The sequence below is a fragment of the Panthera uncia genome, chromosome F2 (genome assembly GCF_023721935.1).
Source record: "Panthera uncia isolate 11264 chromosome F2, Puncia_PCG_1.0, whole genome shotgun sequence".
Lineage (NCBI taxonomy): Eukaryota > Metazoa > Chordata > Mammalia > Carnivora > Felidae > Panthera > Panthera uncia.
The window spans coordinates 69,343,460-69,361,692 of NC_064812.1; positions in this window are offsets into that span (position 1 = coordinate 69,343,460).

Below are 18,233 nucleotides of genomic sequence, written 5' to 3' on the forward strand. Positions count from 1 at the left end.
CTAAATACAGAGAAAGAAACATATTTGTGGATTAAAAGGCTCAGCATGACTATGTTTTCTTCAAATGGCTTTGTAAATTCAATAAAATCCCAGGGAATTTTTGCTTCTTTACTTTCCCCTCATCCTCTTCCTCCTTCCGCTAAGAATCAATAAACTGCATTTAAAATTTATAAGGAAATGCAAACAACCTAGAATATTCCAAATAATTTTTACTTTAGAAACAAAAATGGTTGAGGGCTACAGTATCAGATTTCAAGCCTACTATAAATATAAACAAGAATATGTGGTACCAGGATAAAGATAAAGCATGGATCAATGACACCCAACCGAGTTTCCAGAAATAGAGCCACACATATACACCTCCCCCACTTTCTACAAGATAATCTAACGAAGGAGAGGACTTTCAAAACAGACTTTTTGAGCAATTGGATGTGCATTCAGAAAATTATTAAATATTTTAAATTGGAAATGAAAATACACTTCAGAATTTGTGGGATGGAATAAGCACTTACAGGGGAAAATATCACAGTAAAAGTTATATTAGAAAAAATAAACTTACCAGATCAGTGATCCAAACTTCCACTCTAAATATGGTCATGCAAACTGCTGTTCAACCTCTTGTCAAGAAGTTGAGGGCAGTCATTCTGTTAGAGCAGAAGGCAGTGTTCAAGTGACCCAAGGTTCTCAGTGATGGAGACAGCACGTGTCCAGGTGGCCAAGACTGTGTGGATGCTCAGGGGACAGACTGATCTGCATCTGTATCCCAGCCCTGTTACATCAATCCCTCTCCTTGGGCAGGTGAGTTAACCTCTGTAAGCTCCAAGCCTCTCAGTTTGGAATGGGACAACAATGTAACAAATATCCAAATGTGTATATGATATCACATACCATAAAATGTGTTGATCTGCGACCTTGGGAGCTTCCCTAGGTGACACTCAAAACCAGCACACGGAGGGCAAGGAGAGCCAGAAGAAAGAGGCAGGCCAGATTGGTGGGCGGCAGGCTTCACAAGCAAAGGCACTTACAAGGCTTGTCTTGCACGAGTCCAGAGATCTCCATCTAGAGATCTCCATCCCTTTCCACCTGAATCTGAAGTTTGTACACAGGCTGCAGGCTGTCACGGGCTTAACATGGAAGAAGCGCATAAAGTTCAGATGGCCTCAACAACACTTTCCTCTCTCGAGGCTGCCTCCCTGAGCGGATCCTGGCGAGAAGACTTTCCAAGGCCAGGGAAGAGTGGGAGGAGCCTGTGACCGCCTGGGTCAGTGGCGCTCCCGGCCGCCGGAGGTCACGTGGCAGTTACGGGCGCTGGACGACCTCCTCCAACCTCGGGAGAAGAGCTTAGCCGCTTAGCCGGGGCCCTTAACCCAGCTGGAGAGCTCACATGGGCACGTGTTGGATGCTGTCCTCATTCTGGAAGGACCGGAAGAGGCTGGCTGGTTCTCCCGAGGTCCGGGGTGTTCAGGAAACGCCCATGCTGGCGGCATCCCGAGGTCGCCGGAATTCCAGGTGAGCCTGAGCCCGTTGGGGACGCTTTCTGAACCCGCCTGAAAGTATTTTGCTTGAGGAAAAAGTAAATCACTCCACTTAAGCTTTCTGTTGTCTAGAGAAATCGCTGGTTAAAATTATGCTTTCCTTTTTTTATAGAAACAAAAATCACTTTTCAAAAACCCTTTCAAAGGCCATACTGTTCATCGGTATATTTAACGCATGGACCCTATTATTAATGGAAGAAATTATAACCTGTTAAACCAGAATGTGAAAATTAATTTTTCGTGCACGGTTTGTACTAGCTATATAGACATTTTGTACTGGTTTGGTACAGGAAAAAAATGTAATGCCTGTTTGCTGGAAAATTTTTTACGAACGGAATGCTGGTGTTTTGCCTGTGAGTTAGTTTGGAACATTCCAAGTACCTTTTCACAGTAATAATTTTGTCTTTTTATCTTTGATGTGTAAAATGTGTAATTTTGATTTTTAGAGGTAGACTATTCCCATCTTTAATAGTCGGAGATTTCACTTGGAACCAGGATTTATTTCATGGTTTGGAAATTTTATTTTCTTTTTCCAAGTAAATTTTTGTTTATAACTCCTCTTCCCTGACTATTCAGGTCCTAATGAATATGGTAAATTCATTTGATGAACGTCGTAAATTAGCACAAGCCAACAAGAAGACTAATTTTTATTCACACCTAATCAGCTCTCTTATCAAATTATCAATCTATATATTTTTATAAGATGTTACTCTGGGCACTTTACACTTATTATCTGTAATTTTCAGACACTTGTTACAATTCAGTTATCCTAACTTAGAATTAAGAAGCCAGGGCTCAGTGAACTTAAATAAACAACCCAGTTTCTCACAGTTGAGTCGTCTCTGATTGGGATTCAACCCAGTTCTGTCTGTACCTAAAGTACATGTAAGGAATGCTCTCTGATAAAGCCAGGAAAGAGCTACAGTAGGCCTCCCAAGACAAGCCTGGATTGAATTTACCCACTTGAGTGTAGGTGGAGAAGCTACAGGAATAGCTGACCTGTTCTGAGAGGGTCCCAGCGAGGGAAAGAGATGTTTCTCTGGAAAAGTTATGAAAGTTTCCTCTATCTGCAACCAACTTTGTGAACTGAAGTAGAATATGAGAAAAGCATGGCCATGGTTTCCCATAACCTTTCCAAGGTACTCTAAAAAACATCATAATTTGGACAGTCTCTGGCAAACAAAATGGAGAAATCATGCTTTAAGGCGTTGTTCACTTTAGGATTCAGGAAGGGCTCAGTATTCCTGAATAGTCAACCCCTTTCTTTGCTTAAAATTTCTTGAGTAGACAGTTTCATAAACAGGGCAATTACAAGTCCTGTTCTATGTTGGCATTCCTTAAATGGATGCATGGATGCATGTGAGTAACAAAGGAAAATTATTCAGTGTCTTTGCTCTTCCAAAGAGCAAACTATCTTGTTTATTAAGTGGCTTCCTGACATAATTTCATAACTGCAGGGAATCCAGTTAAATTTTCAGACCCCTTGGGGATCGTTTAAAGCAATGTCATAATGCACTCTCTTAGAGAACATATATATATTTTATATATAGTTTTCAAATGTTTTTTTCCTATAAGTAAAATGTATATTCGGTTTAATCTAAGAAGAGTATTTTCTTTTTTAGCTCCTGTAAGGGTAAACAATGTGGGAGCAAGAGTTATCTTCCTGGTTCCATAACTTTTTCACTTTTGGGGGTAGACAAGGATAATAGTTGCTGCCTGTAGGAATGCCACGGAGAATCCTGGCGTCTTGATTACTTTCCTGGGGTATTGGGGGAGGCCGCTCAGATGTTCTGTACATTGAGTGTTGAGAGTATTAGTAGACAAAGGGGTGGTTCATTTACATATCCTTCAAAAAAGGAGTTAAATGAGGTCACTAACTTGGTGATGGAAATAAGGATATAATCCAGACTGAAATAAGGTGGAAGTCCCAGAAACAAGGTAAAATTAAGAAGATACATGGAATTGGAAATAGGTGAAAATGAGAACAAAGAAATAGGCACAGAAAGAAGGAATTTAAATGTGAGAAAAATGTTATTCTACTATCATGAAGAAAAGATTGAGCATGGAGTAAAAGGAAAAGTTATAAAATCCTATGGATGAGAAAGAAAAATACACGTGAAAACAGTATTTCTAAATAGACATGGAAAAATAATGTCTTAGAGAGAAATGCCAACTTTGAGATACAGTTCCCTGCTTTAGAATAGAGAGTATAAAATATGACATAGTCTCTAATTCCAGAGTTAAGTGCCACTACAAATATGAGCCTGTGTGTCATTAGGGTATGTGTGTGCTACTCAAGCTGGTTTTCTTCCATTTCTCTATTTTCCACTCCACTGCTATTTTCTTTTCCCCCCAAACAGACCACACACATACACACACATTCACACACAAACTGACTAGCATTTACTATGATTCTTAAAGGTAATCCACTTCTTGGAGTTTCTTCATTATTGAGAATGATCAGTATTTGAGAATGACAGGAAAGCATTTTCCTAATTTTGGGGGGTGGAAGTAGGAAAAGCCAAAACAGATTGGATAAATTGGCTATCTGCACAAATAATTTAAAAGCTTCGCCTTGACAACACAAGCCATTGTGAGGTCTTCCAATATATTTTCATGTTTCAGATTCTTTACAGTGTTTTGCTACACTTGGGTATCAAGAAGATAGAAATGCTGGGAATCCTTTGTTCTTTTTAATTCTAATTATAAATGTAAGTAATTAGGCATCCTGATTCTGACGTCAGCATCTTATTCTTTACTGTGAGTTCTCCTACTGCCTTGGAAATCTTAGGAGTACCAAGAAGATCCAGTTTCTGAACCAAAAGCTACAAACTTCTGCAGCCTTGCTTTGCTTGTGCTGCCAGCTGGTCCCGCTGATGTCTTCTTTGGCTTGTCACTCTGGTGGGAACAACAATCTCTCTACTCATGTCTTTAAGGCATCTATGCCAGTGTGTCTACACAAACCTTGTAGTGTCAAACACTTTCACTTCCATTGTCATTACCTTTGACCTTCACATCATTCTAGGATGGAGGCACAGTAGTACCAGTCCTTAATTTGATCGTTCTCCTCTTTGGAAATGAATGTAAAAAGAAAGTGCATGGGGAAAACAATTGGGTACTAAAATAAAGGCAGCAGATGTTTATTGAACACTCTGGAACACATATTTCATGTAGTGTTTCTAATTAACATAATAGCCTTGCAAAGTGATTGTTATCTCTACTTAAAAACTTGAAACTAGAATGAAAGAAAATGTTAGATTCAATTGGGAAATGTGTCTAGTGATAAAAAGATTTCTTTCAAATATGTTTTCAATAAATTTTCTATTATGGTATCATTGTACCTGGCTTATTCTGGCCAACTTCTGTATCTCCAGATCATGAATTTATGACCTTTTCTTTGTATTTAAAGAAAGCAATTACTAGCCATTTCAAGAAAGTCTTAATAACTGAAAATCTACAAAATTATTTTTAAGAAACAAAATATATTAACTTTGATAATCATGACCTGACCTATTTCAGGTTTTTACATAAGGCTTTGAGAAGCTCTGTGGAACACCAATAATTTTAATAATTATTTTTTGCTGAATATTTTAAATCTGAGTTGAATTTTTTGCCAGCTATATAATCTTTTAAAGACTTTTTAAGCAGTTTTATTGAGATATAATTGGCAAATAAAATTGTAAGATATTCAATGTGATGATTTGTTATATGGATACATCACAAAAGGATTCCCCTGTGAGTTAATTAATACATTCATCACTTTTCATAGTTACTTTTCTTGTGTGAGAACATTTAAGTTCTACTCTCTTAGCATTAGTATTTCTACTCTCCTATCAGTTATATGATATATTGTTATTCATTATAATCACCATGTTATACTTTCAATCCTCAGACCTTATGCATATTCTATCTGAAAGTTTGTACTCTTAAAAAGTTCATGTGTTACCAGGAGATTCATTCAGTTGGTTAAAGCTCATTGAGGACTAGACTACAAGTTTACAGGGAGAGTTTACAGTGTAATTTTTTATTAATAGTATTAGTGGAAATGTGAGATATTTGAGTTGTTTGGGAGCCCGTGAGTATATTAACCTCAAAAAAGTTATTTTACTTACTGGATCACTTCATTATGCAACAAAAACACATGTGTATTATATTTATTGAACCATTAAATAGGAGTCCAGTATGCTATAAAAATTAATGGGTCAACGAGGAACAGGGTAGATAAAGGAGTAGGAAACAAACAAACAAAAAACCCTAATGAGATTAACCATCAACTGCTACATGTTTGTCAAAGTGAGTGGAGATGCAGCATTTTTTTTCCACAGTTGCCTTTCCTTTTTCATCCATTATAATTTATGTGTGGTTGTATTCTTTAAAGGATGCTGATTAGAATTAAATGCAAATTTCATAACCACCTTCTTCAACAATACCGCTAATAAATTCTAGGACTTGAAGTATGAAAATTGATTTCCTATTCAGCACCATGGTCTCCTGAACTACAACACCAGAGGATACAATGAGTTACGAATATCTTCACCCTGACAGCGAGTGCACAGGCCCTGGTGTACCAGCATGACAGGCTAAGTGAGCAGACAGGATGGAAACAGACCTCTTAAGTAGAGAATCATATATGCGGCTTCATAGAGGTCGTGCTTAAGGACAATGTAGGGTAAAGAGTATTAGCAAATAAGGGACATCTCAGTAATGCACACTCTGTTTTTTGAGGGACCAAAGTGTCTGAAATACAATTCAGTTCCACAGATAGAATATAAAGAAAATTGTTTACTTCACTGTGAACTATTTGAATTTGAGATCCCTTTCCTTCCTTCCTTCTTTCCTCCCTCCCTCCCTCCATTCTCAGTGCCTCTCCCTCCCTCCCTTCTCATTGCCTATCTCCCTCTCCCCTCCCTCTTCCCTCCCAATCCCTCCCTCCCTCCCTCCCTCTCTCTCCTTCTCTCCTCCCTCTCCCTCCCCTCTCCCCTCCTCCCTCTCCCCTCCTTCTCCCCTCCCAGTCCCCTCCCTCCCTCCCTTCCCTAGGGTGTGTGTGTGTGTGTGTGTGTGTGTGTGTGTGTGTGTGTTTTATTTTTGGCTAGGAAAAAATTTCCTTCCTAATGTCATTTTATTATTTAAATAATAGTTATAGAATAATAGTTAAATAATAGTTATATAATTCTCATATGCATCATGGAAGTTTGTAAAGAAAGTGTTGGGGAGAAAAAACTAACTTTCACTCTATTCTTTTAGGTTCTTGGCTAAGACACCCCCCCCCCATCTGTAATACCAGACAAATTAGGAGGAGGAAAAAAACAGCTTTAATTATGCATGTTTGTTTATACAGGAGCCCCACAAAGATATGATATTCAAAAAGTATCTAGAGAATTGAGACTGCTGAGGATATATACCATCCTGAGCTAAGAAAAGGGATGGGGGTTTGGGGTTTCTGAGGTCAGTGTGGGGGCTTGCTGTGTTATGCAGATAACTTCCTTAGGTAAAAAGTTTTCTCTGGTAGTCACTCTCTTTCTGGTTCGGCCCACTTTCTTATGTCACAAAAGAGCTTTTCCTGTGTTTGAACTCTCTCAAAATAAACAGCTTGAAATACTTTTCATGCCCAAAAGGCATATTTTGGGATGACATACTCTGCTACTCTTCTACGCCTCAAAAGTATGTACAAAAATTAATGATTACAGAAGGTTATAAATGACCAGTGGCTGTGCTCTCCCTAAAGTATGCCACAGTAATTAGACAAAGCGCTAAATAGAAAAGTCTTTGTGTATTCAAGAAAGCACACACATGAACATACTCACGTACCCACAGACAGAACTGGACATACACACACACGTGAATCAGTTGGGTCGGTAATTATTTATTATTTACACAACAGGCTTATATAACTTTTAAAAGTGTTTAGAGACTTGGGAAAGGAAAGGAAGAAATAAAGGGAGGGAAAGAGGGAGAGATTGAAAGAAGGGAGGAAGGAAATGTAAATAGACATTACCTAGATAGATATTACATATATATAACCTAGAGAGAGAGAGAGAGAGATTACCTATACCTATATATAGGTGTTATATAGACAACGGTATAAAGTTCAAATGCATGTGTGTGTGTAGAACCCTATATATCAAGTATATATTATAGTTTTTATTACATGATATCTATGTATTACATATATACATTTTGTATAGACAGTAATAAAGAATTCAAAATCTTGAGATAAACATAGGGATTTCCAGTGTTACCCATAAGGTATACAAGAAATACAAAATTTTAAATCTATTTATGTAGAGATCTAAGTCCCTGTTTTTCTTTTTTCTTTTCGTTTTTAAATTTAGTTATTTTGAGGGAGGAATGAGAGAGAACTAGTAGGGGAAGGACAGAGGGAGAGAGAGAATCCCAAGCAGGCCCAGCACTGCCAGCACAGAGCCCAATGCAGGGCTCAAACTCAGGAGCCATGAGATCATGACCTGAGCCGAAATCAAGAGTTGGACGATAAACCGACTGAGCCACCCAAGTGCCCCTAAGTCTCTGTTCTTCTGATGCAGAAAAAAATCAATCAACCGCAGATTGATTTTTCTCAAATTCAGTAATTCCACAGATAATTCAGTTTTAAACTCAACCAAGTTAGAATTCTGGCAACCCATCCTGCCTAAGTTCCAATTGCACCGCTCCTGGAAATCCTCTGTTGTCTGCAGGCATCCGTTAGCAGTGGTCCTCAAACTTGTACCCAAATCTGGAGGGCTTGTTAGGATACAGACTTCCACTCTTGCTCCCAGAGTTCCTGATTCTAAGTAGGTCTGGAGTGGTACCAGCCTGTGCTGATTCTGCTGCTCTAGGGACCACACTTTGAGAACTACTGCACTAAGACGTCCTTTCCATGTGCTGATCTTTTCTCTGTCGAATCTGTTTCTGAAGACAGTTCCCTAGGTCAGTGCCGTACCTAAATCCCTGCACAGTCATGGGAGATACTTGTAGGCTCTTTCTTGATGTCCCGTTGACCCACTGGATTGAGGACACTGGCATCTGCTCTTTCTGGCTGGCCATGTCTGGCCGCCATTGCTGTTTGTCTGCTACTCTACCGTTCCACTGAGACTTCAGACTTCTATCATTAGACAGCCCCTCTACCTCGAAAATGTATCGAAGGGCTCTTTTTTTTCTCACATCCACCCATCGGGGCTTTGCCCAGAGAAGGGGAAAGAAGCACCAAGTCTTGCTCTATCCTTCACTGAAGCTTCATCTTCTCCGTGAAAACATTCATTCTTATATCACTATGTAGACTTCTCAAATGTGTGTTCTCATTCCTTCATGCCCTTACCATTTTAGAGTTTCAGAAATGTTTCTCCCAATAAAAGCCTGATTTTAAGCTATTCAAGTGGATGTTTTAAATATGAGCTAATAACGGTTTTTAAGTCCTATTTTATAGGTTGAAAACCAAATCTTTGTGTTTTATACTTTCAGCTCCTCTTTGATAATGAGGCTCAATTTAAGATTTAATTTTGATTATGTTAAGTCCATAAGAGGAGAGGAACCACTAAAAGCAATAGTAAAAAAAAATCAGTTAAATTTCAAAATGTTACCCAGCTTAAATATATTTGGTTCGTTTTCTTGAATAATGGCATACTTGCTGTCTTTGTGCTTTTGGTGAAAATGTTACTTTTGGTGAAACTGGTGTTTCTTATTATTTTAAGGAAAAAAATACCTCCATGGGCCATTGTTAGAATTTACTTTATCATTTTAAGGGTAATACTCAGATTTGATCACAAGAATATCGAAGGTGTAATGATCAGTGATCTGGGTGAGATCATTGAAATGCTCATACCTGTCCTACCTGAACAAAAGGCTCATGTGCAGATTCTCTGAGTTTTGCCTCCAGAAACCTCTCTCTGTGGACCCTAAATGAAGAGCCTGAGGAAGCCAGATGCTGTAAAGAGTTGTGTCTGAATGAAATTACCCTGAATCTAATTTGGCTTCACTCTGTATGTTTAGAATAGAAGCATTGCTAGTTGAACATGGAATGTCATGTTAATTAGCATACATGCATAAATAATGTGCAGTAAACAGGCTCACAGACTGATTAAAAATGACAAGTACAGACAGAAATATAAGCTAAACTTTCTGTGGCCTACAATTTGCCTAGTATAGAAAGATGGCAGACTGAAATTGTAAGTGGGCAGAGAATTAAGTGAATAGGGAGCTAAGGAATGCTCATATCGAAAGAGAGCCCCTTAACTTACATTTTAGTTATAGACTCCTAGTTTAAAACCTTTCAGGGGAGTAATCTCCCCTAGTTAGTAACTAAAAGTCAAATGGCATAGGGGCACCTGGGTGGCTCTGTCAGTTAAGTGTCCAACTCTGATTTCAGCTCAGGTCATGATCTCATGCTTTGTGAGTTTGAGCTCTGCTTCAGGCTCTGCAATGGCAGTACAGAGCCTGCTTGGGATTCTCTCTCCCCTTGTCTCTCTCTGCCCCTTCCCCTCTCATGATCTCTATCCCTCTCTCAAAATAACTAAATAAACTTCAAAACAAAACAAAAAGTTCAAATGGCATATATTTGAATGAAAATAATCATTTCATATATGTGTGTGTATTTGTATGTGTGTGTATATGTATATATAATCACACTTATTCTTTTGTTCCTCTTTATTACATTACTAGCTACCACTAATTAAGTGCCTACTATGTGTTAAAACTTCAATAATGTGTCTTTAAGATAATATGCCTGTGAAGCCAAGATTATCATCCAGATTTACAATGAGGAAGCTGAAACTAAGAAGGTTTAAGGACAGACAGTTTTAGTCCAAAAACTGTCTGCATGGACTTAAACCTAGATTTAAGTCCAGATATTCTATATTTTTTCTTAATTCAGATTACTTGATTGTTTTTGGTTTTTAAATTAAAATATAGTATTTATTCAACTGTTCTGATTGTTGGGGTGATTAGTGGGATACCATGGGCTGATCTGAAAGAGTTACTTACTCACCAAACAAGAGAAGCCTATGGTTAAATGAGCCTCATGTGTTAGAAGAACAGAAAGAGGTAAGTATTCTCACCAAAAAAACCAAAGAAAATAAGAAAGAAAGAAAATGGTAGCAGTATGGTGATGTATATGTTCATTCCTTTGATTATGGTGATCATTTAACAGTGTATACGTATACCAAAATATCAAGTTGTATGTCTTAAGTAGATACACTTACTCAATCATGAGATGTATGTCTACATTATGTCTTTTTATATAATTGAATCATGTTGCCCATATTCTTTGGTTGCTGAGAAAAATCAGACTTGACAATTCATTATTTTTGTAAATCTCTTTATGAAATGCAACATTAATTCTAAATAGTAATATACTGCATTATATAATTTTATCTTCTACATATTATAATAAATCAATCTTAAGTAGGTATCATGGCTGTTATCTTGTTAAAATCCCCATGATGTTATTCTTTAAATACAGTTTCAAATAAGTAATTTCTTATTCATTTATTTGGAGAGGTAAATGAAAAAAAATACATACACATTTTGCTGAGTTTGAAATTTTGGAAGTTTTCATTTTATTTTGTTCTCTTTCAGTTTATTTCTTACATCTGCTTAATTTAAAATCTAAACTTTTTTCAGGGTTTAAAACTTTGTTAAATATATAGTTTTAGCAGAAGTTTTTTTTTTTTTTTAATCATCTGTTAAAATCCTAATGTCACCATGAAGGATATTTACATTTCCACATTACCAATTTGACAGTGGAAAAATAGTTTTTATAAGGGCTTCATTAATATAAAACAAACTCCTATCTTAGTTTCACATTATTTTAATATTAATAATGATATACCTTAAATTGTTCATAATCCAATGACAGTAAAATTGATAGGTGGAAAAGTATGTGAATATAAATTATTTATGTACAAACAAAGCATTCATGTTTTTACAAAAGCTAATCATTGGGGAATCACAAGTGTCCATGTAATAAAAACGACTGAATAGCATACATATGAAAGGGGGAAACTGACAGTAAGCTTGATTCTGTAAGTACGAAATGTTGCTAACTAGAGTGAGAACGTAATCAAAGTGGAGTCAATTTTCAATATGAAATTTCATAGACTTTAAATAAATTGCCCAATGGTCAAATTTAACAACCAAATTATTTGTGGTGGGTTATAGTTATTTGTAACTGTTAGCTTATAGCTGAACTGTTACAGCTACAGGAACTCCTGGATTCAGTATAAGCCATTTTTTTAAAATGTATTCACACATAAATAATTTTTCACTAATTGTGGTTTATAAATTACAAATTGAAAATAAAATTATTTATTAATATTTCTGTGAAGGTGGTTCAGTCTGATTATACATTCCCCCCTCTGCAAAATCACACTGGGTCCTGAATTATCTGGATTATTTTTTTCATAGACCTCCAAATTACTGTTTAGATTTGTGCTTTGGAAACAATAATGATCTTTCTGTTCAATGTGACTATAGCAAGATCACCCTGCCCATAGTAAAATATATATAAATATTGTTAAATGAAACAAACACAATATTGATATTTTAAAATATTCCTCCTGAACTCTTGGTAGAGTGATACAAAATGATTTCATTATGTAAATGGAAGGCAAATTAAAATTATCTCAGATAAATGTAATTACTGAGAGCCCTGGCTGGTATGAATGAATGGTCTGATTGAATCTGACCACTTTACTTTTTTGTGAACCATAATTTAGCAGATCTGCACATGAATAGAACAGAAAAATAAAATCAATTTATTAAAAATGGAAAATTCTGAAAGGGTTCACAACTGAAGTGATTTCACTAGTCAAAAAGCATGTCTTCTGCCATTTGTGAAATGTTTAATATGTTGCAGAAGAGTGTCATTTGATTCAGGGTTTGACTGGCACTGAGATGTTGGATTGACAGTCCTGAATGTTGGATTATAAACATTAGCAGGAACCCTCCGTTCATCACCCACTCTCTATTTACCCAAATTATGATCTCACTGCTTATGCAAATGTGGTTTAGTTGCAGCCTTGATTAATTCAGGTTCCGTGCTTTGATCACTGTGTAATATGATAGCATTACCTACTGATGTAAAGAAAGCCTTTCTGCAGCCCTCCATTCACTCCTGATAAAGTCCACATTCTTAATATCTATAAGGTCTTTGTGATGTGCCTTTCTACCCTCCAGCCCCAAGCCTGGTTCTTCTGTGCCTGTTTCCAGAACAGCCATGCTACTCCTACAACAGGCTTACCTCCCTCTTAACCCTGAGCCTCAGTGTTTCATAGTTTATTTACCCTGGAAGCTCTTTTCCTCACTCTCCACCTAGATAGCTCATTCCTGTTCTTTGAGTTTCATTTTATCCTTTACTTCCTTCAAGAGAAAGTGACTATACTCCAAGACTGGAGGATAGATACAGTGTTTACCTTGTTGAATCCATAGCATTAAGCAAATCCCTAGCCTTTAGATTTTATTTCTTCTTTCAATAATTCACTCGTTATTCAATAAATATTTATTAATCATCTATTACATGTCAGGCATTGTTCTAGGCATGAGCAATGCAAGAGACTTTGTAGGACAGAGCCCCTTCTTCATGAGGCTTACACTTTTGTAATTAATATAGAACACTGAGACATAAAGACAGAAGATAATTTCAGAAAATGATAAAAACTAATAGGAAAATCAGTCATGGGTCAGGGATAAGGCCTCTTAGCGAACCTTTCATTTGAGCTGGATCCTAAAAAACAAAGAAGAAAAATTATGTCAAACTCAAGAGAAAGAACATTCTAGTCAGAGGAAATGCAAGTACAGAGCTATGAGATGGGGATGAGCTTGGCATATGGAAAGCCAAGTGCCTGGAAAAAAGTGAAAAATAAAGCACTTTGGGTAATAAGAACTGAGCTTAGGCAGCAGCCGAATCCTGTGGCATATTGCAGGCCTTAGTTTACAGTTTAGGTCTGATTTTATATCATAAGGGAAACCACTGGAGGATGCATAGCAGAGGGTCATGGTTTTCTATAGGCTTTAGAGAAGTTATACTGCTACTAATGAAATGTAGGAGGAACAAGAATGGAGGCAGAAATGATGGCTTGACCTAAAGTTTAGTGATAAATGTCAGGATTCAGGATATAATTTGATAGATGGAGTCCTGAAGGCATGCGATAATCTAAATGTAGAAGGTGAAAGACATCAGTAAGTACTTACTGAAATTAATTCTCTTATTTTAACAGTAATGCAAAGAGAACAGTTATAGATTACATCATGAATTCTCAACCTCAGCACTATTGACATTTCAATCGGGATAATTCTTTTTTGTGGGGATTGTCTGGTCCTTTGTAGAATGGTTAGTAGCATCCTTGGCCTTAACTCATTACATGCTAGCAGCAACCCTTGATTTTGACAACCAACAATGTCTCTACATGTCGTTAAATGTCCCCAGGGGATAAAATCTTTCCTGGTGAAGGGCCACTGGATTTGATATATGAGACTTCATTTGTAACAGTGTTGCAAATATTAGGGTGCACTTATAAAGGGGAGTAAAAATATTTTCTATTCTTAAAACTTTTGGGCGCCTGGGTGGTTAAGCATCCAACTTCAGCTTGAGTCATGATCTCGTGGTTCATGGGTTCAAGCCCTGCTTCGGGCTCTGTGCTGATGGCTCAGAGCCTGGAGTCTGCTTCAAATTCTGTGTCTCCCTCTCTGCCCATCCCACACTCACACTTTGTATCTCTCCCTCAAATAAGTAAGTAAGTAAATAAATAAATAAATAAGTGCTTTTGAGTAGAAAATAATGACCATCTTTTCTGGATGACTTATTTGCAGCTATTTTGTGAGGAATCTTTTCAGATATATCATTCATCAATTAAAATGTATGTTAATATTTAGAACAAGGACTCTGCAGTAGATGACCTGATGGTCAATCTGCCTATACCATTCACTAGCTGGGATTAGTGATGATAATATTAGAACCCTTCCCCTGAGGATCATTTTACATGTAAAACCTGCAAAGCACTTAGAATAGCTCCTGGCACGTAGTATAAACATTAGTTCTTGTTGTTATTATTATAGTTATTTACTCGGAAAACTACTGGTGACTTGTGGATGATCCCATAAAGAAAATTATTTATCTCCTCTCAAAGAACCACAAATGTACTTTCTACAAAAATAATAGTAATATCAGTGGTGATTAGAGTTACTGTGATTTATTTCAAGGTCCCTGTCTGGATGACATGACTCATTATAGCGGGCTTATCTAGAGGCTGTTCTAGATTTGTCTCAAATGGATCAGGGACAGTTATGCCCATCATCATTCCCTCTCCCTTCTCAGTATAGAGACAGTTCTAGGGCAGAGTGGTTGGGAAAGCAGTGGGTGGCTCTTTGGAAGTCATGGAGACTGTGGTCCTCTTCAGACATTAGAGGTATGAACAAGCCGAAGAGCAACATTGCTTAGTGTTTTAACTCATGATGTACTTTTTTAAAAAGTTTATTCATTTTGAGAGAGGATGCACACATGCATGAATGCAGGGGGAGAGAGAGAGAGAGAGAGAGAGAGAGAGAGAGAGAATAAGAGAGAATCCAAAGAGCAGGCTTGGCATTGCCAGCATGAAGTCTGACATGGGGCTCCAACTCACAGACTGCGAGATCATGACCTGAGCCTAAACCAACAGTCATATTTTCAACTGACTGAGCCACCCAGGTGCCCCTAACTCATGATGTACTTAAGAGATGCATTTCTTTTGTAGCAAATACTATAGTGTAAGCTTGATGCTGACTGTAACTAAGTTGATATCATGGGTCATATGATCCAATCTCAGAGCAAAGAATACCCAAGCCAGTAAGTGTAAGCAACTATGAAATAACTCAACTATTCTTTATAGTTTTCCCATACCGTGAGTAGTATACATAGGCCATGGCAATACTTAGCTTTCTCTTTTCTTTTTCATTTAAATCCCTTATACCTCATGGCTTATATCCACCATTCCTGAAATTTCTTCCCCAGTCCATTTCTTCCCATGTCTTGTCTTTTATAACCCCCTTCTCCTTTCAGTCTGCAACATAAAATTCAAAAGGACCAATATGGTAGGTAAGGGGAGCCCACTCTTTGATGGACAAATGACAAAGGGTATGGGATGATAATGCATTGATTCATTTTGTCTGGTCCCAGCAGTATATGATTTTGCCACACTGTTTTCTTCTCTCCTAAAGCTATTCTCATGTTTTAGATACACCTCTTGTTGGTCAAATCAAGAATCAAATGGTATGTTTCTTCACTATGCCCCCATACTTTCTCTTCTTGTTCCACTTTCCTGACTAGACTTAACTGCCCTTCACTAGCCTCAGGTAAAATAGCATACGTCCATTCATTTCAGGTCACATTTTCAAATCTTCTAGAGGTATGGGGTATACAGTGTTAAAAGAGGTTAAATTGCTAATATAAATATGCCTCAATTATATTAATATTTAATATAAAAACATGTGTAATTAAACTATTTCTTCAACTACTCTAAATACCTATCTTGTTGCCTTGCCCATATGCTCATTTCCACCTTTTTGCCATTATACTTATATGCTCTTCCATAACTAAACCCTCAATACTATCCTTTCTGTCTAACAAAATTTTGTTCATGGGTAAGCCTCATTTCACATGTTTCCAATGAAGGCTTCCTATTCTTTTAACTCACAATAATTGCTCTATTCTAACAAATGAAGCATTCATGATTTATACTATACAAGATGTCACTTGACTAGAAATTATTTTGTACTAATTACTAATTGTTTCTACTTTATAAGCCTCATTTCCTTAATAAGATTGTGAGATCTTTAATCAATGGAGCTTGCTAGAGTAAAACTAAAGAAGATTTATCTTAATCACCACAAATGATAAATGGAATGTCATTTTGATGTCTTTCTCAGGGAAGATACATTCTTATTCTGTCCCATAGTGCCTAGGACTTGAGTGAGTACATACAATATATCTCATAAATACTTACTCACTTGATATGGCAAACATATAAATATATAAATTCTATTACATATATATATTTTAATGTTTTTAACGTTTATTTATTTTTGAGACAGAGAGAGACAGAGCATGAACAAGGGGAGGGTCAGAGAGAGAGGGAGACACAGAATCTGAAATAGACTCCAGGCTCTGAGCTGTCAGCACAGAACCCGATGCGGGCTCGAACTCACGGACCGCGAGATCATGACCTCAGCTGGTCGGATGCTTAACCGACTGAGCCACCCAGGCGCCCGCATTACATGTATTTTTATAAAATAAAAGGGAGAATGATACCCCTCACTAAATATTGCATTTGCCTATAATATATGAAATGTATACGTGAGGTCTTAGAAGAACAAAACATAACTTTTTTAAAACATAATTTTACCGATGCTTAAGTTTCCCCCCTAATCTAGGAAATAAAGTTGTGAGCTGCTCCGTGTAGAATTTAAGCAGTGGTTTTGAAACTTGAGCATGAATCAAAATTTCCCGGATGGCTTTTTAAACAAATTGCTGAGCCTGTCCCCAGAGTTTCTGATTCAATAAGCCTAGAGTAGGACCCAATAATTTGCATTTCTAACAAGTTTTCTGGTGATACAGATGCAACTGTTCCTAGAAACATGCTTTAAGAACCAGTGTGTAAAAGTGTTCTTTCTCCTAAGGAAAAAAAAATCAGCTACTTGAGTCACAGCACCACCATGTTCCAAGAAGCATGATGGAGGAAGGCAAAAGGTCCAAGGTGATAATATTCATGACTATTTTATTTAAGACAAGATATTCAAACAAGAGGGGACTAATTTTCTCAGAAACAGGAGGACAGGTTGTTCTCACTTGCAAGGGAGTATTAGTGTGACCTAATTTCTACCAGTCTACACAGATATTCCCGTTCCAAGCCTCAGGGTCCCACATTTTCCCAATGATAATCCTCATTTTCACATTAAAAACAAATTTGACAAAACTGTGCAGAACTGTACCTTCATGACTAAAGTCTATGTTAGTTTTTCAGAAGAATTTTCCCTGTGGCTTCATAAACAAGAGATTCTTAAAAGTCTGCTATAGAACTCTGATCATAACTTGGCCTAAGAGTTTACAAACTTGAGTTTACAAACAATTGATTGTTTTTTGTAAGAATTCCAGTGCAGTGAGAAAAATCCACACCATGGATACCAGCTAGCAGAAGATGACGTGTGCTTCTCTTCCCAACTTCGTGTTCAGTGACACCACATTCATAGCTTGATATTGACCATGGTGGGAATATTTTCACCAAGGAGATTGGCCATGACTACAGACAAGATTTTTTTTGAGAATCAGTTGTTAAACATCTACCAGCCCGACATTAATCCCACGTCACCTTTTTTTTACTCAACATTATTGAGAAGCTTCAGTGCAGAAACCTCATGGTCCCCAAGATACTTGCCTGAGAAGGCACTTCATTAAAATTAGCCACAAACAATTATTCCTGTTTCTGAGGCATCCTATAACTAAGTAGAATCCCATTTCCCATTAGCAAGCAACATAGGATGTGTTCAAGCTTCCAGGCCGATTCTCAAATCCCATTGTTGAGGGACCGTTTCCTGGGGCTACTCCTAATAAAAATTTCTGTATCAGCCAGCGTCTACTCAGAAAACAGGACTTGCAGCAGTTATTTTAACAGAGAATTTAACATAAAGAATTGTTAGCTTGGTATACAGAAGCATAGACTAGATAACAATATTTAAAAA